General features: G+C 43.6%; 1 long non-coding RNA gene across 1 annotated transcript; it reads left to right on the top strand.

Moving 5' to 3' along the window:
* The first annotated feature begins 953 nt into the window (after nucleotides 1–953).
* LOC148148545 (uncharacterized) lies at nucleotides 954–22,339 on the top strand. Its single transcript, XR_015758758.1, has 3 exons — nucleotides 954–1,258; nucleotides 9,445–9,564; nucleotides 21,783–22,339. It is a non-coding gene; the product is annotated as an uncharacterized LOC148148545 (long non-coding RNA).
* The last annotated feature ends 944 nt before the right edge of the window (nucleotides 22,340–23,283 follow it).

Below are 23,283 nucleotides of genomic sequence, written 5' to 3'. Positions count from 1 at the left end.
CTCATAGAATCGAAAAACTATAGAGACAAAAACTACTCTATCATAACTATAAACAACTATTACTACTAAAACACCACAAAGTAAACCAACTATAGAACCTTGAATGGAAGACTCTTACCCCCTGTCCATAGGGGCACTCACCCTACCCATCCGCTCCTTCACAGCTCCTTCAAACCTGGACTGTGCCCCAGCCTTAGGCCAGAAAAAAAAACAAGGAGATGATCCTTAAATCAAAAGACAAAGTCAGGATGAGCACTCCACCCATCCCAGGCTTCATGACATCTCTTCCTTATGACTAAAAGAGAAGCAGAACAAAAAAAAAAGGAGAGAGACAACAAAGAACATCCACAAAATTTCCCATCAGAAAATCCAATTATTAAAAAAAATAGGAACTTATTCCAAAGTCTTTTCTCCCTTTTCCAAAAAGGAAACTATTAGGGAGAAAGAAAGAAATTTTTAAAAAGGAAGGGAAATCATGGGGAAAAATAGAAAAGAGAACAAACATTAACCATATTCTTCAGGCCAATCCATCTATTTCAAAGCGTCTACAAAGCTTTTAGCCTTCTCCGCCGAGTCAAATGTATAAACTGAGTCCTCGTGTCTGAAACGAAGTACTGCAGGGTATCTCATGGAGTACTGGATGCCCAGGCTCCTCAGCCTCTTTTTAACTTCATCGAAGGACTTCCTCTTTCAAATTACAGCTGCTGAAAAATCCTGGAAAAACATGATTTTTGACCCCTTGTACAGCAGTGCCTGCGGATCTTTTCCCAGGGATCTGGAAGCTTCTATGACTTTTTGCTTGTCCTTATATGAGTGGAAGTGCACTAGGACCGGGCGGGATGCTGCACCAGCCCTGACCTGTGCACTGTAACCCGATAAGCCCTTTCAATCTGTAGCCTGATGGACTAGATGTGAAGGCCCAAAAACTTCAGCAGCCAGTTTTCAAAGAAGCTGACTGGCTTCTCACCTTCCTCGTCTTCAGGGAGCCCGACAATTCGGAGATTTATCCTCCCACCTCGATTTTCAAGGTCGTCGATATGGTTTCGCAAGGCCCGCACCTCTTGCTCCAGCACCTGGATCTGACTGGATGAGGACTCCATCGCAGCTTCCGAGGCCTTAGTTTGACCCTCCACCTCCTCCAGCCACTCCCCGAGGCTCTGGATCTCCTGCTCGTGCTTCTGCAGCATGGATGCAATAGGTTGCACTTGGGCACGAATCTCCCCACGGATTTCCTCAAATTGCAGCCGTAACTTTCAAGGTAAGTCTCTCCATCGCCGCAGCCAATTCCTGAGAGTCTGTCAGGTCCCCGGGGGGGTCAGGAGAGGCTGCTGCTGCTGCAGTTCTCTGGTGTGGTAGGTGCTGCAGGGGAGTGTCCTCCCTGCTGCTGTTTGCTTGCTCCTTTTCCCTTTGGCATCCTTCCCACTCCCAAATATTAACAAATATGTATTCTGTAAGGTTTTAAACTAATATTTCCACCACATAAGTTGGCCAGGGATGGCAAAAAACACCGGTATGCATTGGTTGTTAGACAGAGCTGTCCACAGCAGTCCTACAGAATCGCCGCCATCTTGCCGAGTCATAATCTTTGTCTTTAACTTGCCTCTTTTCTGAGGATTGTTTAGAGTTGGACAAAAGAAAAGAAGAGAGGTTCAAAGCTGTCTCAGCTAAATGCATTAGAAGTTTCTAACTTGGCGAAGGGAAAATGAGGATCACAATTTCAAACATTCATTCTCAATATGTGCACAACTGATGTTAATCCCATTTGACAACATTGACATGTAAATCATGGGCAGGCAGAGAGGAGAACTTATCTGAAAAGCTATGGTGGAAGTGAAATGACAACAGAAGTTTACTAACAGCTAAGAAATGATCAAGCTGGATAGTTACAGATTTCTCCACTTTCTGAAAATATCAGAAAGTCCTTAAATCCAGCAATTATTCCATTCAGGGGGAATGTTATTGAGTGGAAAACAATGAAATAATCTGCGCTGCTACCACCTTAGGCCCCACCGTCACAAACCAAACAGATATATCTGGGAGAAACAGATGGTGAAGGAAACAGTTGGACTTTTAATGGATCACAGTCGGAGCACGACAATAAAAAATGCTCAAGAACGCCAGATATCATTCAGGTCATTTTTGTGTTTCGAAGTAAATCGTGAGTTGTCTTCCTTATTCAAGGTCAAAATTAAAGTAAAAGAATTTTAAAAATCAGATAAAAATAATAATTGCCAGTAAAGGAAATGCTAAACAAAGAATTCTAAAGGATAATGAGATACCCAGACCTGACAAATGTTTATTAAAGAATATAGGGAAACAAAATTAACCACATTGTCAAATATTTTAAGGGAACCACAGAAAGTAGAATCTCAGTAAAAGACTGGACAGAGTTAAATGGGGAACTAATTAATAAAACTCACTCAAAAAGATAACCCAGGGAAGTCCTTACCTATGGGTAAAAATTACAATGTTGACGGAGTTAAGGAGAATGATGCTGATTGTCCTGTCCTCTGTAGCCCTGCAACTCTTGCCCACTCTCCATCTTTTTATCCATTGTTTTATGAGTCCCGTACACCAACTCGGGCATTTACCAGACAGCAACTTTGATAGCAATGATGATGGTATCAAATGATACATTTAGCATGAAGGAACCAAAGGGCGAGGGAGTTTCAATTAGTTTCACCATTTGCCTAACAGGAAACGTGATGATGCATTCCCTCAGGTGAGTAGATAGGGAACTCAGAACAAATGGGTTCTGCTACAAGAAGAGGGATGGTTGATTACACTCATGCAAAGGCAATTAGATCACAGACATTCTACCCCAACAGCTCTGTTCTTAGTAGAGGAAAAAAAAGGATGTCTGGCTCCAATTATCACCTAATGATTCCTTCTGAAAGGTCAATCATGGGCACAATTTTACCATCCCCTATTGATAAGTATATAGTTGGGATGCAGCCTGTGTTATTCTACATGTATCCTTTCTGCTAACTGCCTTGCCACTTTTGACCTGCCTGCAACATTAAAGGGCAGGAGAAGTAAGACTGAGGACAGCATCCCTGTTCTTGTCTCAACTGAGATCCTTAATGGCACATTATCACCTTAAGTATCTAATCACAGATGAATTATCTTGCATATTTCTACTTTAAAAGACATCATTCACACACAAATCGAGTTACCTTTAACCTCTGTGTCAAAAGTGAAACGCTGGAAAAACACAACCTGTCAGGTGGCGTCTGAGGAACAGGAAAGTCGACATTTTGAGCATAAGCATTTCATTGGGAAAGACATTCCTGATGAAGAGCTTATGTTCAAAACATCGACTCTAATGTTCCTCGGATGCTGCCTGACCGGCTGTGTTTTTCCAGCACTACACTTTTTAACTCTGATCTCCAGCATCTGCAGTCCTCACTTTCTCTCTTCCTAACCTCTGTGTAAAATGGTTCCAATAATGGCCTCATCCAAATGATTAAACATAAATAGCAATGGCCCAAAGGAGACATGCAGGACTGCAGTCTCATCCTGACTGATCTAATTGTATCAATAGTAACCATTGCCTTTGAGATTATAATCAGTTAGTGTTGCCATGAGGTTTGTTGTTCCATTGTGAACATTGGAAAGTTGGCTAATCTTGTGTCTGTTAGTAGTTTACAGCCTATAATAGTTACCCCTCACTTATGAGTGACTGCTGCTTGACTGCTAAGAACTAAATCTATTAGGTTATTTGCTTTTATATTCTCAAAGCCAACAGTAAGCCAGACTGTTTACTTCATCTGTTGACATAACGTGAATTTGAAAATCTGTGTTTTTATCATTTGAGAATTCCCTATAGCTATGGTTAATTTGATGCCATGTAAAATGCAAATACACATCATTCACATATATTACAACATGGCTTACAGATGAGAGCTGAAGGAAAGAATCCTCATTCAAGGCTGACAGAATTGATAGTCTATTGCCCAATTACTGCAGCAAAGGCTGATGAGATTCTAAGTTTTCTAAATAAAGGCATTTCATGTAAAAGGAAGTCATTCTTTTGAATTTATGCAAAGCCTATACATTTTGTTGACTTTAGGACAATTGGAACACTGATGAAATTCTGGTTAAAGCATATAGGAAGCATTTTAGAATGATAAAGAGAGTACACTGAAAATTCATTAAAAAGAAAACTAAAAATGTGATCTATATGGACTTCAGTAAGGTGTTCAACAAGGTTCCCCATGGGGGATTGGTGAGCAACATTAGATTTCATGGAATACAGGGTGAACTCGCCATTTGGATACAAAACTGGCTCAAAGAAAGAAGATAGAGGGTGGTGATGGAGGGTGGTTTTCAGACTGGAGGCCTGTGACCAGTGGAGTGCCACAACAATCGGTGCTGGGTCCACTACTTTTCATCATTTATATAAATGATTTGGATGTGAGCATAGGAGGTATAGTTAGTAAGTTTGCTGATAACACCAAAATTGGAGGTGTGGTGGACAGCAAAGAAGGTTACCTTGATCAGATGGGTCAATGGGCTGAGAAGTGGCAGGTGGAGTTTAATTTAGATAAATGTGAGATGCGGCATTTTGGGAAAGCAAATCTTAGCAGGACTTATACCCTTAATGGTAATGTCCCAGGGAATGTGGCTGAACAAAGAGACCTTGGAGTGCAGGTTCATAGCTCCTTGAAAATGGAGTCGCAGGTAGGTAGGATAGTGAAGAAGGTGTTTGGTATGCTTTCCTTTCTTGGTCAGAGTATTGAGTACAGGAATTGGGAGGTCATGTTGCAGCTGTACAGGATATTGGTTAGGCCACTTTTTGAATATCGTGTGCAATTCTGGTCTCCTTCCTATCGGAAAGATGTTGTGAAACTTGAAAGGGTTCAGAAAAGATTTACAAGGATGTTACCAGGGTTGGCAGATTTTAGCTATAGGGAGAGGTTGAACAGGCTCGGGCTGTTTTCCCTAGAACATCAAAGGCTGAGGGGTGACCTTATAGAGGTTTATAAAATCATGAGGGGCATGGATAGGATAAAGAGACAAAGTATTTTCTCTTGGATTGGGGAGTCCAGAACTAGAGGGCATAGGTTTAGGGTGAGAGGGGAAAGATATAAAAGGGACCTAAGGTGCAATATTTGCACACAGAGGGTGGTGTGTGTATGGAATGAGCTGCCAGAGGAAGTGGTGGAGGCTGGTACAATTGCAACATTTAAGAGGCATCTGGATGGGTATATGAATAGGAAGGAGAAAGTGAGGTCTGCAGATGCTGGAGATCAGAGCTGAAAATGTGTTGCTGGAAATAGGAAGGGTTTGGAGGGATATGGGCCAGGTGCTGGCAGGTGGGACTAGATTGGGTTGGGATATCTGGTTGGCACGATGGGTTGGACCGAAGGGCCTGTTTCCGCGCTGTACATTTCTATGTCTCTAAATAATTAGAATGGTATTTTAAATTCAGACCTGATGAAGGGCTTGCCCATAACATCGATTTTCCTGCTCTTCAGATGCTGCCTGACCTGTTGTGTTTCCCAGCACCTCTCGACTCTAACCTCAAGCATCTGCAGTTCTCACTTTCGTCTAGTTGATTTTAACCTTACTGCGAATCCTCTTCCATGGATGCCTACCTTGAAGAAGTTCTCCTCCACTCTCCACAGAGCTCTCAGTGAGTCTTTCTCTCGCTGCACCCCCCCCCCCCCAGGTTCTCTGAAGCTCTTCAGCCATGTCCTGAAACAGACTCGCTGCCACAGCCACATCTCCTTCCTCAGTGCCAGCCTACAGAATTAATTGATCCCACATGGACTCCGAACCACATTCAGACCAATATAGTTTGGATCTGAACAAGACAGCCAGTGCAACTATAAATTCAAAACCTCCAGCAACGGTTCTCCTTCCAGATCCTTCGCTCCACACTCGCAGCCATGCACCACCACCTTATCTCTCCACCGTCAACCCTGCCTCCACTGAGGGCCACACTCTCTCAGAACTGGAAAGGACCCCTACTGTATTATATCCTCAGAAGAATTCACGCTTTTTATAAACCACTTTTTCTACACCATATCTACACCATTGGTGGCACAGTGGCACAGTGGTTAGCACTGTTGCCTCACAGCGCCAGAGACCCAGGTTCAGCTCCCGCCTCAGGCAACTGACTGTGTGGAGTTTGCACATTCTCCCCATGTCTGCGTGGGTTTCCTCCGGGTGCTCCGGTTTCCTCCCACAGTCCAAAAATGTGCAGGTTAGGTGAATTGGCCATGCTAAATTGCCCGTAGTGTTAGGTGAAGGGTAAAATGTAGGGGAATAGGTCTGGGTGGGTTGCGCTTCGGCGGGTCCGTGTGGACTTGTTGGGCCGAAGGGCCTGTTTCCACACTGTAAGTAATTTAATCTAATCTATATCAGACATCAAAAACTGTAAGTACAACAAACTTTAATATACCCACCTGAATAGTCGGCATTCCTTGAACATTCCAGAAGCTTCCCCCGGCCTCCGGAACTGCTCAGATGCCATCAGCCAGGAAGCCATACCAGCCATCATCACCGCGGTGAATGATGACGTCATCTCCGTCCCCGCAGCCACAGCTGATCATGTCGCCGCCACAACTGCCGGCCAGACAGCCGCCACCGCGACCTCTAAGGGATCCAATGCAAGGCCCAATCGGAGCAACACTTCCACCCTGTCTGTTCCTGCCACAACAGCCACTTCCACCCCCTCTGACATCACCCACGCCACGCGTTCCGCATCTTTGTCCCACTGTGTGGCCACTGCAGCATCCACTCCCCCCCCCCCCACCACTAACATCACTCACGCTACGTGTTTCACCACTTCCGCCCCTGCAGCTGCTGTCGTTGCAACCACTTCCACCCCCACTGACGCCACTCACCTGAACTCCACCAACAGAATCGTCGACGACACAACCCCGTGGATCCCACAGTCACCACCTCCAACTCCCGACACCCCGGGTGAGCATCACTTTCATAAATGATGTCACCCCTGGTCCCTCCACTACCACCCCCACTCCCAGTTCCAGCCCTACACCAAGTCCCAGCTCCCAGCCCTGCTGAGTTTTCACCATCCCCCTAGACCTCCCCTTCACTGAGGACAAACAATCAGTCCTCAGCAAAGGCCTTACTTCATCTCCCTCCGCTCTCAGATCAACAATGTCAATACGAGTTCTGGCATCAAACACTTCTCCGCCACCTCCGAGCTTACCTTTTCTATCAAGACTCCTGTCCACCCTCCAAGGACCCTTTGCCCATTTCCAATACACCCCATCCACCTGGACATTCCATGCCAGTGTGTTTCCCACTCTCGACCACTTTATTTCCAAGTGTCGCCGTGACATTGACTGCTTCAACCTGTCCACCCCCCTCACCCACTCCAATTTCTCAACCTCACAAAGCGCAGCCCTCCACTCCCTCAGCTATAACCCCAACCTCACCATCAAACCAGCGGACAAGGTGGGTGCAGTGGGAGTTTGGTGCAATGACCTTTACACTACTGAAGCCAGGCACTAACTTGAAGACACCTCCTCCTACCGTCCTAGCGACCACGACCTCATCTCCCATCACCAAACCATCACGACCATACACAACCTCATCATCTCAGGGGATCTCCCAAGTACAGCTTCCAACCTCATTGTTCAGGCATGCTGCGACAAACAGTTCTACCTCTTACCCAAGATCCACAAACCTGACTGCCCCGGCCAACCCATCGCCTCAGCCTACTCCTGCCAATTCATCTCTACGTACCTCGATGCCGTCCTATCCTCCGGACCAGGAACTCCCCACATACGTTCAGCACACCACCCACACTCTCCACCTCCTCCAAGACTTCCGTTTCCCCGGCCCCCAAAGCCTCATCTTCACCATGGACATCCAAGCCCTTTACACCTCCATCCGCCATGACCAGGGCCTCTAGCCCTCCGTTCTTCCTCTCCCGACAACCCCAGCAGTACCCTTCCATTTACACGCTTATTCATTTGGCTGAACTGGTCCTCACCCTCAACAATTTCTCCTTCCAATCCTTGCGCTTCCTCCAGATGAAAGGGGTAGCCATGGGCACCTGCATGGGCCTCAGCTATGCCTGTTTCTTTGTCGGCTATGTAGAACATTCTATCTTCTGCAGTTACACCGGCACCACTCCCCACCTTCCCTCTGCTACATTGATGACTGCATCGGCGCCACCACGTGCTCCCACGAGGAGATTGAACAGTTCATCAATTTCACTAACACATTCTACCCCGACCTTAAATTCACCTGGACTATTTTAGACATCTCCCTCCCCTTCCTGGACCTCTCTATCTTCATCAACAGTGACCAACTCAACATTGACATTTTCTACAAAACCACCAACTGTAATTTAACGAGAAATGTGCCAGGACGACGTGGTGAGGCTGGTACAAATCCAATGCCATTCTCCACAGATGAAGAGGGGGATGCGGGTGGGCAGCTACCTGGACTACACCTCCTCCCATCCTGCCTCCTGCAAAAATGATATCCCATTCCTGATGAAGGGCTTTTGCCTGAAATGTTAATTTTCCTGCTCCTCGGATGCTGCCTGACCTCCTGTGCTTTTCCAGCAGCATACTCTCGATTCTAATCTCCAATGCAGTCCTCACTTTTGTCTGGTATTTTAAATGGAAGAATATAAAAGGGCAAGAGCATGTTAAATGAGATGAGTTCAGATAGATTCAATTGTAGAGTTTTCCAGCCTGAATTCCTTTAACCTGAGGGATATTTCTTTATTCTATCGACAGAAAAACACTATTCATTTCTGTTTTAACAATCCTGATAGAAATGTTATGGATGGAGTCCTCCCAGCCCCTAAACAATGTGTGGAATTGGAAAACTGCAGCAGAATCAGATAAAAAATAAGGTTCTCAATGTTGAGAAAAATAATGCAATCCCGCAAGCAGTATTTGAAACGTGAAACAAGAAACTCTCTCTTAGGCATGCATTTTCTTGCCACTAATACCTGATCTCACGTGCTGGACAGAAACTAGACAGTGACAATTCCCAATACCAAAGTCTGAGTATTTAACTAGCAGCTGCAGTTCACCAATTGTCCCTCTCAATACTCATCATGGACAGCAGTTCCCGACATCTCATGGTATGTCCCATGGGTAGTGCCCACCCGCATCCCCCTCTTCATCTGTGGAGAATGGCATTGGATTTGTACCAGCCTCACCACGTTGTCCTGGCACATTTCTCGTTAAATTACAGTTCTTCGCGTCAATGTTGCACTTTGGAGTACACCAACACCTGTTATTGCAATGCTGCTGCCAGGACAATGCAGGGACAAGCACCCACTTCATGGATTGGACCAGAGTGAATCTGAAGGCTCCGCACTTGTTCTCTTAGTTCTGACTCCCTTTGCCCTACTTAGATACACACAGCATCTCTCCCTTGCGTTACCTTTTTGTGCTATATTGTGCTCACATTATGTCTGTCCTGATTTGTCTTTTTACACAGACACGAAACCAGGCAGCTTGCCATGGATGTGAGTGGTCATCAGTCGAGGTGGAGGGGTGGACATGTTGTTGTACGTGTCAGCAGATGTTAGCAGCTTACAGCATTTGTCTCCGCCAAGGGGTAAGTCGTCAGTCAGGTCAAGGGAGACAGTCACAAGTCAGGGATTACCAGCATCAACCCAGGCATGTGGATATGGTCAGTCAGCCACTAGGGGCATTCAGGGTCAGGAGTCCATGTCACGACAGGTGTTAGGGGTGGCTCATGGTCCAGTGCAACCGGTCTGCCAGCTGGAGAGTTGCACAGAGGTCAGTCGGGACCCTGGTCACACATTAGCCAGAGCAATCCACTGAAGTCAGTCAGTGATGGGGGCGATGGCGGGGGGGCAATGCAAGTCCTGGCCATCAGCTCAGCTAACGTCAAGGAAGTTTTAATTAGGGACCCCAGAAATGACAGGAAGGTTGGGAAAGTCGGTTGTGAGAATTGGAGGCAACATTCTGAATGAAGAAGAGACAATAATTAAACACAATATCCCAGGGGGATATACTATTGTGCATTGATCACATATAAAGGGACGCAATGGTCTTAGTGGTATTATCACTGGACTGCTAATCCAGAAACCCAATAGTGATGTCAGCACCTGGTTTAATTCCTACCACAGCAGGTGGTGGCATCTGAATTCGAATCTGGAACTAAGAGTCTAATGTGGAAAAATGTGATGCTGGAAAAACACAGCAGGCCAGGCAGCATCCGAGGAGCAGGAGAATCGACATTTCGGGATGGAAGGTGTCAGTAAAGTGGATGAACTGTTCAACCTCCTCGTGGGAGCACGAGGTAGCGCCAATAAAATCATCGATGTAGCGGAGGAAAAGGTAGGGGGGGGTGCCAGTGTAGCTGCGGAGGTGTCAACCGACCTCACATTTACCTGGACCGTCTCAGACTCCTCGCTCCCCTTCCCAGACCTCTCCATTTCTATCTCGGGTGACCGACTCAACACAGACATTTACTACAAACCGACCAACTCCCACAGCTACCTAGATTACACCTCCTCCCACCCTGCCCCCTGTAAAAACACCATCCCATATTCCCAATTCCTTCGCCTCCGCCGCATCTGCTCCCAGGAGGACCAATTCCAATACTGAACAACCTAAATGGCCTCCTTCTTCAAAGACCGCAATTTTCCCTCAGACGTAGTCGACGATGCTCTCCACCGTATCTCCTCCACTTCCCGCACCTTCTCCCTTGAAACCCGCCCCTCCAATCGTCACCAGGACAGAACCCCACTGGTCCTCACCGACCATCCCACCAACCCCCGGATACATCGTATCATCCTCCGTCATTTCCGCCTCCTCCAAACGGACCCCACCACCAGGGATATATTTCTCTCCCCACCCCTATCAGCATTCCGAAAAGACCACTCCCTCCGTGACTCCCTCGTCAGGTCCACACCCCCCACCAACCCAACCTCCACTCCCGGCACCTTCCCCTGCAACACCGCAAGAAATGCAAAACTTGCACCCACATCTCCCCCCTCACTTCCCTCCAAGGCCCCAAGGGATCCTTTCATATCCATCACAAATTCACCTGCACCTCCACACACATCATTTACGGTATCCGTTGCACCCGATACATTGCGGAACATTTCAGGGAACACCTCTGGGCCACCCGTACCAACCAACCCAACCGTCCTGTGGCTGAACACTTTAACTCCCCCTCCCACTCCACCAAGGATATGCAGGTCCTTGGCCTCCTCCATCGCCAGACCCTGACTACACGACACCTGGAGGAAGAGCGCCTCATCTTCCACCTAGGAACCCTCCAGCCACACGGGATAAATGTAGATTTCTCCAGCTTCCTCATTTCCCCTCCCCCCACCTTATCTCAGTCCCAACCCCCGGATTCAGCACCGCCCTCTTTACCTGTAATCTTCTTCCCGACCTCTCCGCCCTCACCCCCTCTCCGGCCTATCACCCTCACCCCCACCTCCTTCCACCTATCGTATTCCCAGCACCCCTCCCCCAAATCCTCTCCCCCCTACCTTTTATCTCAGCCCACCTGGCACACCAGCCTCATTCCTGGAGAAGGGCTTATGCCCGAAACATCGATTCTCCTGCTCCTCGGATGCTGCCTGGCCTGCTGTGTTTTTCCAGCATCACATTTTTCAACTCTGGTCTCCAGCATCTGCAGTCCTCACTTTCTCCTATTAAGAGTCTAATGATGACCATGAATCCATTGCCAAATGTCAGGAAAACCCATCTGCTTCACTAATGCCCTTTGGGGAAGGAAACTGCCAGCCATACCTGGCCTAGCCTACATGTGATTCTGCCCCAATGCAATGTGGTTGACTCTTAACTGCTCTCTGGACAATTGGGCAAGGCAATAATAGTTGGTCTAGCCAGTGACACCCTCATCCTGTGAATGAATTAAAAAAACATGGAGACATAGAAAATAGATGCAGAAGTAGACTTTTAGCACTTTGAGCATGTTCTGCCAATCTACATGATCATGGCTGATTATCTGAATCAGTACCCTGTTCCCACTTTTTCTCCATACCCTTTAATCCGTGAAAATTATTGGTACCTTCTTGAAAACATTCAATATTTTACGGACAAAAACAGCTCAGCAACAGGCCTTTCAGCCCACCAAGACTGCATGGCACATGATGCCATTCTAAGCTAAAAACATTTTGCCTCTATGCCATTCGTATCCCTCTGTTCCCGGCCTTTTCATGTATCTGTCAAGCTGCTTCTGAAACATTGCTATTGTATTTGCTTCAACAACCTCTTCTGGTATTCCAGGCACTTGCAACCCTCTGTGTAAAAAAACTTGGCTTTCACAGCTCCTTTAAACTTTTTTGGTCTCAACCACAAGTGGCAAAGTATTCCATAGGCCAAGTGTGCTGTGGATGAAGAAAATTCTCTACATCCCAGTCTTATCCTGTATCAGTAGACTGTGACCCACTGTTCTGGACTCCCAGGCACTGAGAACATCCTTCCTGTGTTTACCCTATCTAGTTCTGTCAGAATTGTAAACGTGTCCATGAAATTCTCCTTATTCTTCTGAACTCTAATGAATATAGTCCTAACCAATCCAGTCTCTCTTCCAGGTGAGATGATCATCGATGGTTACAACCTTCCTGTCTTCAATGGTGGGGTCAGTGCAGCAGCACAATGGCTGACATAGCTAAGATGTCGAGATAGGACTCAGGAGATAATGTTGGGAAATGGAGAATAAATGAAAGAAATGCATGTGAATAGCTTTGTACCAGTGCAGTTAAAATGGATTTCAAAGAGGAAAAGAAACAAGGAGGTTTGAGAGGGGTGTGCACTTAATGGCCAGGCTGTGGCTGTGTCTCACTCTACCATGAGCAACTGCTTTGCTTTCAATCCTCATGAAAATCATAATTGTGAAATGGAAATGGAAAATGGCTGCAAACACATCCAGAGTGAGAGGAGTGAATGGTTTCTTTCTGTCTGTGTGTGTGGGTTCTGCTTGTGAATAATGTGCGGCTCTTAGAAGGATAATTACATTAACCAGGCATTTTCACAGCACAGGTGAAGTTGGTGGTGAGCTGCCTTCTTGAACTGCTGCAATCCATTCACTGTAGGTAGTCTCAAAATGCTTTTAGAGAGGGAGTTCCAGGATTTTGACCCAGTGACACTAAAGAATTGGCAATAGATTTCCAAGTCAGGATGGTGAGTGAATTGGAGAGGAACTTGAAGGTAGTTGTGTTCCCATGCATCTGCTACCCTTTTCCTTCTAGATGTAAGTGGTTATGGATTTGGATCTTTGATGAATTTCTGTAGTGCATCTCATAGATAGTACACACTGCTACTGCAGAGCATTGGTGAGGAAGAGTGTGAATGTTTGTAGTTGTAATGCCTGTGGATGGTGTCAAGCTTCTTGCATGTTCTTGGAGCTGCACCCATCCAGGCAAGTGGGGAGTATTCCATCATTCTCCTTACTTTGCTTTTAGGTGGTAGACAGGCTTTGGGGAGTCAGAAGGTGATATACTCACTGCAATTTTCCAAGCTTCTTACTTATAAGTAAGTATTTGACAATATATACCCGTATGCCTTTCCTGGCCGATGTGGGGAATGGTAATGCCGATGCCGCTGCTACTGGGTGTACAAAATTTCAGTAATCATACAGTACATATCATCTCATAATGCATTTACATGGCATGGCTTGTGCTACATTCATCAAAATAAGAATGCCTGTGTCCAAGCAGAGGCTTTCTATGGCCCTCCCTGTTAGAGTACTCCATGTCTCACTGTATGGAGGAATATGCCAAACTGTGAACGCTGACTGTACACATTACTAAGTACATGTTCTGTTTCTGATGTTTCCCCATCAGAAAGTAAAGTAAAGTCACTATAGTACCAGAGGATCATAGTGCTGCTCTCATTAGGGAGGGAGAATATCAGAGCGAGAGCGGGAGAGGAATGGTGGTAATTTAATTTTAATGTCACCATGTCTCAGGCGAGGGGAGATGTTGAGAAGGAGGGACTTTCATGGTAACCTCAGCTGTTTCAGAATTGAACTCACACTGTTTGTGTCAATCTGCATTACAAACCAGGTGACCAACCACGTGAGCTATGTTGAGGTGGGGCAGATACACACTCACACAGCTGATCAAGTAAAGTCCTCCAAGTGCCAGCGATCTTTGGCTTGTTGCAGACACCATGGCAGTGATGTGCTCACTAGTGGGTGCTACTGACCATTATCTGGTTATTGTTCCCACTGAGGAGTCAGAGTCTGAGCTGCTTGAGGGAGAAGGAGGCAGCCTTGCCTTAGCTTCCTCTGAGGCATCTTTGTTCTCATCCTCGAGGTGGAAGAGAAGGTGTCTTGTGGCACTATTCTCTTGACTGCAGAGACCGTGATAATACCAGTCATACCTCCACGAAACAAGAGAGAAAGCTTCACACCCAAGAGGTAGAAATTGGGACATGTTAAGAATACATTCACTCTACTAAGATATTGATGTATTCATAATGAGTTCACTTTCTCAAGCTCCACATCCAGGATAAAGCAGCCTGCTTGATTGGCACTGTATCCACAAACCTATTCATTCCACTCTCAGTAGCAGCAGTGTAATCTGGATCTGATGAATTTGAGCTCTGTGTAGAATCATTAATTGATTGTAAACTTGCTGTTGATTGAAAGGTAAGCAGTCCCTGCATGTTTTGAGAAACAATTGCAGCCTTTTTTCTTTATATTGTTTCTACACTTTGGCTACTGTTAAATAAAAGTGAACAGTTTCAACCATTTGAAAGCTTTCTGGTTTACGACACTCTGCATTGAATTCTCAAAAGGGGTTATGCTACAACCAGGTGTTGGGGGAAAAAATAGTTCTCCATGATTGAGGATTCAAAGAAGAGGTGACACTAGAGCCAGTTACCCTATATAGTTTGTTTATTATGAAGTTACAATGACTGTTGATCAGATAGATAATGAAGTAAATAGATTCCCTTACAGTGTGGAAACAGGTCCTTCGGCCCAACGAGTCCACCCTGACCATCTGAAGAGTAACCCACTCAGACCAATTTCCCTCTAATTAATGCATCTAACACTATGGGTAATTTAGCATTGCCAATTCACCTGGCCTGCACATCTTTTGACTGTGGGAGGAAACCGGAGCACTTCCACACAGACAGTCACCTGAGGCTAGAATTGAACCCAGGGCCCTGGCACTGTGAGGCAGCAGTGCTAACCACTGAGCCACCATGCCACCCTTAAATATAGCAATACATTTCCAAAGGTGCTCATGTATTTGCAATAAAGTGTCAGACATGTCAGCTTTATATGCACTGTGAAGGGCAGCTCCTCACTGGCAATGTTCCACCTGGTGCACAACCCAGCTTTAAAAATTGCACCATGCTGGGCATCCCATGAGATCCTTGCAGTGGCCAGTACATCTGTCATTGCTGAGCAAATGATAGTACCAGCAGAACTCTTACAAGGCACAGTGCATAGCTAATGAGTTGGGCTGCAGAGAATAGCGTGAAAAGATTCACTGATGCTCAGAGAGAGAAACCCTTCAGGAAGCTCTCCAAAATGAACACTGCCAAACTTCAGCCTAATATTTTTAAAACAATGGAAATAACTTTGACTTCCAAATATGGTTGTGTTCGAGTTGTGTTGTGGATGGAAAGTGAATATATTAAAAATCTGAAAGAGGAGCAGAACCTGGCCACTTTGAGTATTAGTGAAGGGGGAATAAATGGATGGATGGCAATTTTGCTGTCAGAAGGTGGTCAGTCCAGAGAAGAAAATCAGCCACCCTTACCTAGTCTGACCTATATGTGACTCCAGACTCACAGCAATGTGATTGTTAGGCCATTTCAGAGTCAATATCACTGACTTAAAATGGTCACCAGCAATAGCTGGCCCACACAGTTTGGTCAAGTCTCACAGTCTAACATAGATTAAACAAGAGACAGCCTGAGTCAAAATCAAAATATTTTCCTACAAGACATTGAAACCAGTAAACACTTTGCTGAGGAGGTTGGGAAACATTTGTCATCTCTAAACTGATTTGCCCATCATGAGAATTTTCACATATTATTGATAGAATCATTGTCTCAGGTGGAATATACAATCAACTTGTGTTTCAAGGATCTCTTTGAAAAAAGCAGTGGAGATGGACTTTTGGTGACAAGGCTGACTCTCTCCCTCGCTGTCTCTGAAGAAGCACAGCCAATGAAAAGAAACATCACTAAACAAAAAGCTTTTAAAAATAGGTCAACACTTGTTAAAACTATTGGTTTGAGAATCTAACTACCATACCGGATTTCAGGTTAAAACCCTCATGTCTTAAGGAAATCCAAAGACTTAAAGCTATACATTTATTTCCCTTTTGCACTGGACACTATCTCCTTTTAACTTTGCACTTGTTTGTATTTATAATTGTGTGTGTCTCAGTATCCACATAGAACTCTTTTGCTTGACATCATTTCATTATCTTTTCTTGGAGTTCACAGGTGATGAAATGGTTCTTTCACTCAAGAGAGCATGATAATTGCTTCCTTACTGCTTGCAGTGAAAACAGTTAACTACATTTTAATTGGAGAAAGGTATAGTTGAGTGCTGAAAAGAATTCAAAGCATTGTTGTGACCCACTGGACAGGTTGAAAAGAGGGTCACCAATTCACAATTCTTAACTTAGTCATAACAGAGCATAGTAAATGTATTATATTATTGACTGCACACATATTTCTATCTTCTATTAAAGTCTAAAGTAGAAATCTGTCTTGGATGGCAACACAAGATGAGTATTGTTACATCAGCATTGTATGAAACTCGCTGTCCAATGTTCAGTTCTACTGACTTTAATGTAGCTACAAGATTATATAGAATGTGCAGCACAGGCAATATTTATGCTCACGTGAACCTCCTCCCACCTATTATCATCTAACTCTAATAGCATAATTCCCACCATTTAATAATCCAATCTCCCCTTAAATGCATCCACAACATTAACTTCAACCATTCCCTAAGAAAGTAAGTTCTCACCAACCTGTGGTCAAAAAGTTTCCCTTGAATTCCCTATTCTATTTTTAGTGACTCTCTTTTATTGATTTAGTTAAAACTCACACAACACCAGATTATAGTCCAATGGGTTTATTTGGAGGCACTAGCTTTTGAAGTGCTGAAGAAGCTTGTGCCTCCAAATAAACCGTTGAACTATAACCTGGTGTTGTGTGATTTTTAAAAACTTTGTCCACCCCAGTCCAACACCGACTCCTCCACATCATGATTTTTATTTATGGTCTCTAGTTTTGCTCTTCCCCACGTGGAAACATGCTATCAACATTATTATTGCCTTTTTTTAATTTTGGAGACCTGTATTACATCAGCGCAGAGCCTTTTATGCCCCCAAGAGATATATAGACCCAGCTGTGCTGTTAGGCTGGAAGTGCCACCTTGGTTGTATAAGGTCTGATCATAATGAATACATGAAGGCACATGCACTTTCATATAAAGCAAATTTATTAGCATAATCTAACTTAGAAATGTGCAAACTAATAAGTGAATCTAATAACTTGAACTGCTTTAGACATATTCAACCAGCGATTCCTACTGCCTTCTGCCTGTTGAGGATTTCTGGGTGGCTGCTGGCACCTAGAGCTCCCTCTCAGTTTCTATGGCACCAATCCATGAATCGCATCTGATGACGAAAGGTCCTCCAAGCTGGGAAAGTTCTTACTATTAATACTATCCTGAATCTGATATTATATGCTATACTGCAGTCTCTAAGTACTTTCCCAAGCATTCCTTTGCACAAACGATGGGTCCAGTGTCTCTGTGTCATTGCACAACAGTCTGTTCCCAAACCCAACTCAAGTCATTGCAGTTACCTTCCAGCCAATACAGGCTGTTTTTACCCTAAGAGTCTATTCCTGATGAAGGGCTTTTGCCCGAAACGTTGATTTTCCTGCTCCTCGGATGCTGCCTGACGTGCTGTGCTTTTCCAGCACCACTCTGATCTAAACTCTGATTTCCAGCATCTGCAGTCCTCATGTTTGCCTGTTTTTGCCCTAAGTCTGTTCTTCATTACGTTTCCTTCAATAGTTTCTTGCCATGTCCAATTAACCCTTAATGATTAATCCTTAACAATCTGGTTTGGAGATATCATTTTTAAGCCTAATACGACACCAGCCTGTTCAGCCTCTCCAGACACTGAATATCAAGTGAGGCATATTTAATAATGCCCTTTCAGTTCTGCACTTCCAATATTCAGTAACCTTCCCAGATTTTTTTTAAGTGTCTATCTTTATCCTGTCCAATCACTTACACGTAAAAAAATTAACAACCGCCAGTTTCTGTCATGTGGTAAAAGGTGTATCCTACATTTATTATCATGCTTGGAAGTTGAATTTTGAAATAGAGCAAAGGGATTTTAGTCAGTTCAGTAATATTTTTAAAGGCCAGAAAGTCATTCTAAAACAGTGACCTATATACTGTGGGGTGGTACAGTGGTTCAGCAGTTAAAGCACTGCTGCCTCACAGTGCCAGGGATCAGGGTTCAATTTTCCAGCCTCAGGCGACAGTGTGTGTGGAGTTTGCACATTCTCCCCGTGTCTGTGTGGGTTTCCTTCGGGTGCTCCAGTTTCCTCCCGCAATCCAAAGATGTGCAGGCCAGGTGAATTGGCCAGGCTAAATTACCCATAGTGTTAGGCACATTAGTCGGAGGGAAATGGGTCTGGATGGGTTACTCTTCAGAGGGTTGGTGTGGACTTTTTGAGCTGAAGGGCCTGTTTCCACATTGTAGGGAATCTAATCAAGTTAAAAACCCAGCTCTTCATATACTTCATTACTTGAAAGCACGTGATTGAAATTAAGGGATTGCTATAGAATTAGTGGATAAGATCACACCCAGAATAAACAAAACAGAGCCATTAGTTTTGCTATCATTTCAAAGCAAAACAATCAACTTTTTCAGTTAGGTTTAAAAGAATGAAGTGTCCAATTTAGAAGAGTGTATTTGTCCTAGAAGGAGAACTGCTCATTTCAGATCCATTCAAGAGAAGCAGTCAGCTCAGCAGAAATCTAGTCTGTGACATTTCCAAGCCAGCAGAGCTTGCACAGAAGTCTTTATGTTGTTAGAACTGAAAACGTTTAGGCTCTCAGAAATGTGAAAGGTTCATAAGTCTCACAGATTTGGAAACAAATCATAAAATTATTTTTGCAGTTCACAGTTAAGACACCAGAAGGAGTCACTAAGGTAGAAACATAAAGAGCTAAATAACAGTATAATTTCTCTGAACTTGAGTTTCTATAATAGGTAGTGTTGGGCAACTGTTCAAACTTTGTTTTGCTGTTTGTTTTTAAAAAAGCTTTCTAAACTGTTTTCTGTATCTGTATTGCTTGGTTTTGTCTTTTTCTTTTGTGGAATAAGGTTATGTTTTTTATGCTAACGAGTATCTGTAGCTATATATTAATATATTTCAGCAACTGCCATATTCACCAGCTAAAGGAAATTATTATGATCTATCCAGTCAGGTTTTATTCTGGGATCTGACTTGTCCAGTAGTAACATCAGCTGGGATAGAACATAGAACATAGAAAAATACAGCGCAGTACAGGCCTTTTGGCCCTCGATGTTGCGCCGATCCAAGCCCACCTAACCTACACTAGCCCAGTTAAAAGCAGGAAACACTATGGTAACAACTAATGAAGTAATAACTGTTAATTGATTATAGCAACATTAGTTTATTATACAGAGATTGCAATATCAAGTGACTTGGAAATGGTAACATTTTACTGATGATTACTAATGAGACTTAGGACATGTTTTAACTCATTACACTGAGAATACTGATTAATACTCCAAGCAGTAGTCTGCTCATAGAATTCAGGAAACTATTGAGGGCAAAAGAGCAAATCACTTCAGCAAAAAGAACAGCTGCTTCAAATGGTTGTGAGAGGCTAGAGAGTTGAAATTGTCCTGCTCTTGCCATGTATCCATCTGGTTGTCTTCAAGTTCTCACTTCAAAGACAAGTGTAAATATCTAGAAGGAGGAAAGGCTTTCCCTTTATACAGCACCATTCCCTTTATATGGCACAATTCTCTTTATATAGCATCTTTCACAACATCAAGCTGTCCCAAAACATTATACAGCCAAAGAAGTTTGTGTAAGTTATATGTTGAAAGTACAACTGCCAAATTGTGCACAACTATCTCCCACAAGAATAACAAAATGAATCATCTGTTTTCAGATGTTGATTGGGGGATAAATACTGACAAAGACACCAAGAAATCTTCTTTGAAAGTACTGTCAGACCTTTTGCATTTTACCCTAGAGAATAGGGATTTAGCATTTCACACGGAAAATATTACCTCCAACAGTTCTGCTCTGAAGTGTTTGCCTTCATTGATGCCTGAGCCTCTGGATTGTTGCTTCAATCCACAAATGTCTGGCTTAAATCCAAATGTTTGGAATCTTGTTCCTAATTCAGTCATATATTTAGGATTTTTTTTCCGATTTTACTGGGGCTGGATTTTGGATACGTATTAGCAAACGATTATTTAGAAAACAATACCAGCCATCACTGGCAAAGAAGACTGTATGCAAAATAATTTTCTAGTTGCAAGGAAGGAGCAGCTGTGATCACAGTGCTTCTCTGTCATTTTGTTTAAAGGTTTGGCAGTGTCAATGTAATCACCCTTGCTATGCATTGATATTGTGTGCAAAGAATGTGCTGTATCGAAATATGAGCATAGAATGGGGAAATCAGAAATGTATAGGAAGCACAGTACAATAGTGTCCCACATGCATGGATTGTGGCAGAAATGTATTCAGTGAACTGAGGAGAACTAAATTAGGGTGTCTTACCAGATGTGGCATCTCCCATAACTGACCATCGAATCTGCGGTATTGAATTATCCACAAATATTTATTACAACTAACGTTTATGTACAAACATTATATTCCTCAGACACACAGGGGTCTGGGGTTAACATTAAACTAATCAGTTACAAAGGAGAAGCAAGCTTCCATGGAGTGTCATACTACAGGTGAACTAAGGGAAGATGGATTTTGAGACCTTTGTACCCTCAAGTTACATGTTATGATATATTGGTGATGTTATTAGCATTCCTCATAAAGGCATACTGATAAACTGACTATGAGACATGGAACACTGTAAAAATCTTACTCACTTGCATCCCAATCACACCCCAGCCAACTCCCACCCTACTCTGTCACGTACCTCTCATACTTATACTCTCACAGCAATGTTTGAAGAATCTGCTGGGAATTTACACTCTCAATGGCATCATAAATAGTATTACCAGGAATTTTTAATTTCAAAGATGGGCCAAATAGAAACCAAAATTAGACACTCTGGATAAGGCAACTTGTGAGTTAAGGCATAATTTCTCATCAGGATAGTAAGACAGTAACATGTTGCTATTCCATGTACGTTGTTAAGAGTAAAGCAGATGGTTATAGCTCAACAAAGTGCAAATATCAGACAGACCTGAAGGGCAGTGAAGATATTTGATAACTATTATGACCTCAGAACCATTATGTTGTTGGTAAAACACCACAGTTGCCTTTAACTTAGCTACTCACAGATAATCAAGTACTAAAACAAAGATGTAAACTTAATAACACGTAGCAACCAAAATAAGACCCCTCCAGTAAGCAGTTAAGCCTCACACCTCAAGTTGGCTATTACCCAGTTAATGATGGAATCCAGCCTGGATTTTACCAACAGCATTGGTCTCTGCAAGTGTCCATGGTTTGATCCTCGTTTGATTCTTTAATGATCTTCAAAGTTCTGCTACTGACTTGTACTGGTGTTGGATTCTTATACAATTTTCCCTCTTTCAGGTTTGTGGTGTGATATTATTGATGATTCAATAGATTCTTTCATCTTCAATATTGATTACTTTCCTGGAGACCTCAAGTCTGTAGGTTGCCATCTTACCAGAAGTAGCTCAACTGTTCCTCGTTACATTCAGGATTAGCAGACCATTTGAAATTCAGCTTTTCCTGCAAACTAACACCTTGAATTCTTCTGCAGCATAATCCTTGTCCTTCATGGCAATAAAGTATCCAGTTTATCAAGCAGGTGTCAAAGCAGTTTTGTTTACATAGTCCTGCTGAACACTCTCTGCTCATTCCTGAAGAAGGGCCTGTGCCCGAAACGTCGAATCTCCTGTTCCCTGGATGCTGCCTGACCTGCTGTGCTGTTCCAGCAATAAAGTTTCAACTGTTTACATAATCTCGCCAAGACATGGTTAATGGCTTTCAGTCTCTGTGTAACAGCTTGTCTTTATCCCTTTCATCTCAAGAATCAGTTTATTCCCAGCAGGGTTATTGGTGATTCTTTCAATCCATGAAATTATTAAAGTTCTGAAGTTTACATTGTCACAATTACATTTTGGAAAGAACAAAATTTAACAAAATATTATAGCATCCAGATATATCAATAGATGATTTCATTTATCATTTCTGCAGGGTATTGGAGACTATGTACATTTAAAATCACAATTCATAAGTGACCACACTGGTGTGGGCATTGTTAAGGAGTCTGTAAGCTATATTACAATCCAAGAAGGACCTAACTCTATAAAAAAGCATTCAGAGATGGAGTGGAGTTCCAGAAAAAAAACTTATCAATCCTAAGAGGAGAAGATAAAACTTAGCACATGAGATCGACAGAATCATTTCATGCCGTATACTACAAGCCACAAAAGATTAGCCAACACAGCAAAGGATAGGACAGACACCAGACATTGCAACGCTGTTGGGCAAAACAAGCTCACATTGCAAACATAACCCAACTTTGAAAATCAAATGTGTTTACTTTAAGAAAGTAGGTCAGTTTCAGAAACTGTTCCAAAGGAGGGCACAACCAAGGAAACAGAAAAAAACTGAAGAACTAACCACACTAAGGGCTCAAGATGTGAAACAGTCAAGTAGAAGATGAACCCAAAGATTTTCTAGATGAAACCAAGTGCACCTCCATTTTGGAAAGATTCAGAAGGCTGTGCAGTAATTATATTTTTCATGAATTAACGAGGTAGGGCCTGGAGAACGATGCGGTGGTTTCTTCAACAGCAGTGGTCAGAGCTGGAGAAATGTCATTTAATGTCAGTGACCTCCCATCCTAAGCCACAAGTGTTCTGGCTCCAAATGTCACTCTGTGAAGCCACGAGGAGGCTGTTTCCTTGCTATTGTCCTCCTGTTCACATGGTGTAGGGCAGGGGAGCAACTTCACCAATTGCAGAATGTGAACAGCCGATGATATCTATCTATCTTCAAATTGTCTGTTCAACAGGAAGCCAAGTTGTTCCCAATCCCACTGCTCAGAAAGTTCCCAATGGGA

This window comes from Chiloscyllium plagiosum, unplaced genomic scaffold, assembly GCF_037043375.1.
Source record: "Chiloscyllium plagiosum isolate Xiang-an unplaced genomic scaffold, Cpla_swu_hap1 HiC_scaffold_12, whole genome shotgun sequence".
Classification (NCBI taxonomy): domain Eukaryota; kingdom Metazoa; phylum Chordata; class Chondrichthyes; order Orectolobiformes; family Hemiscylliidae; genus Chiloscyllium; species Chiloscyllium plagiosum.
Note: the sequence above shows the minus strand (reverse complement) of the source record. Positions and strands in the feature narration are given on the sequence as shown.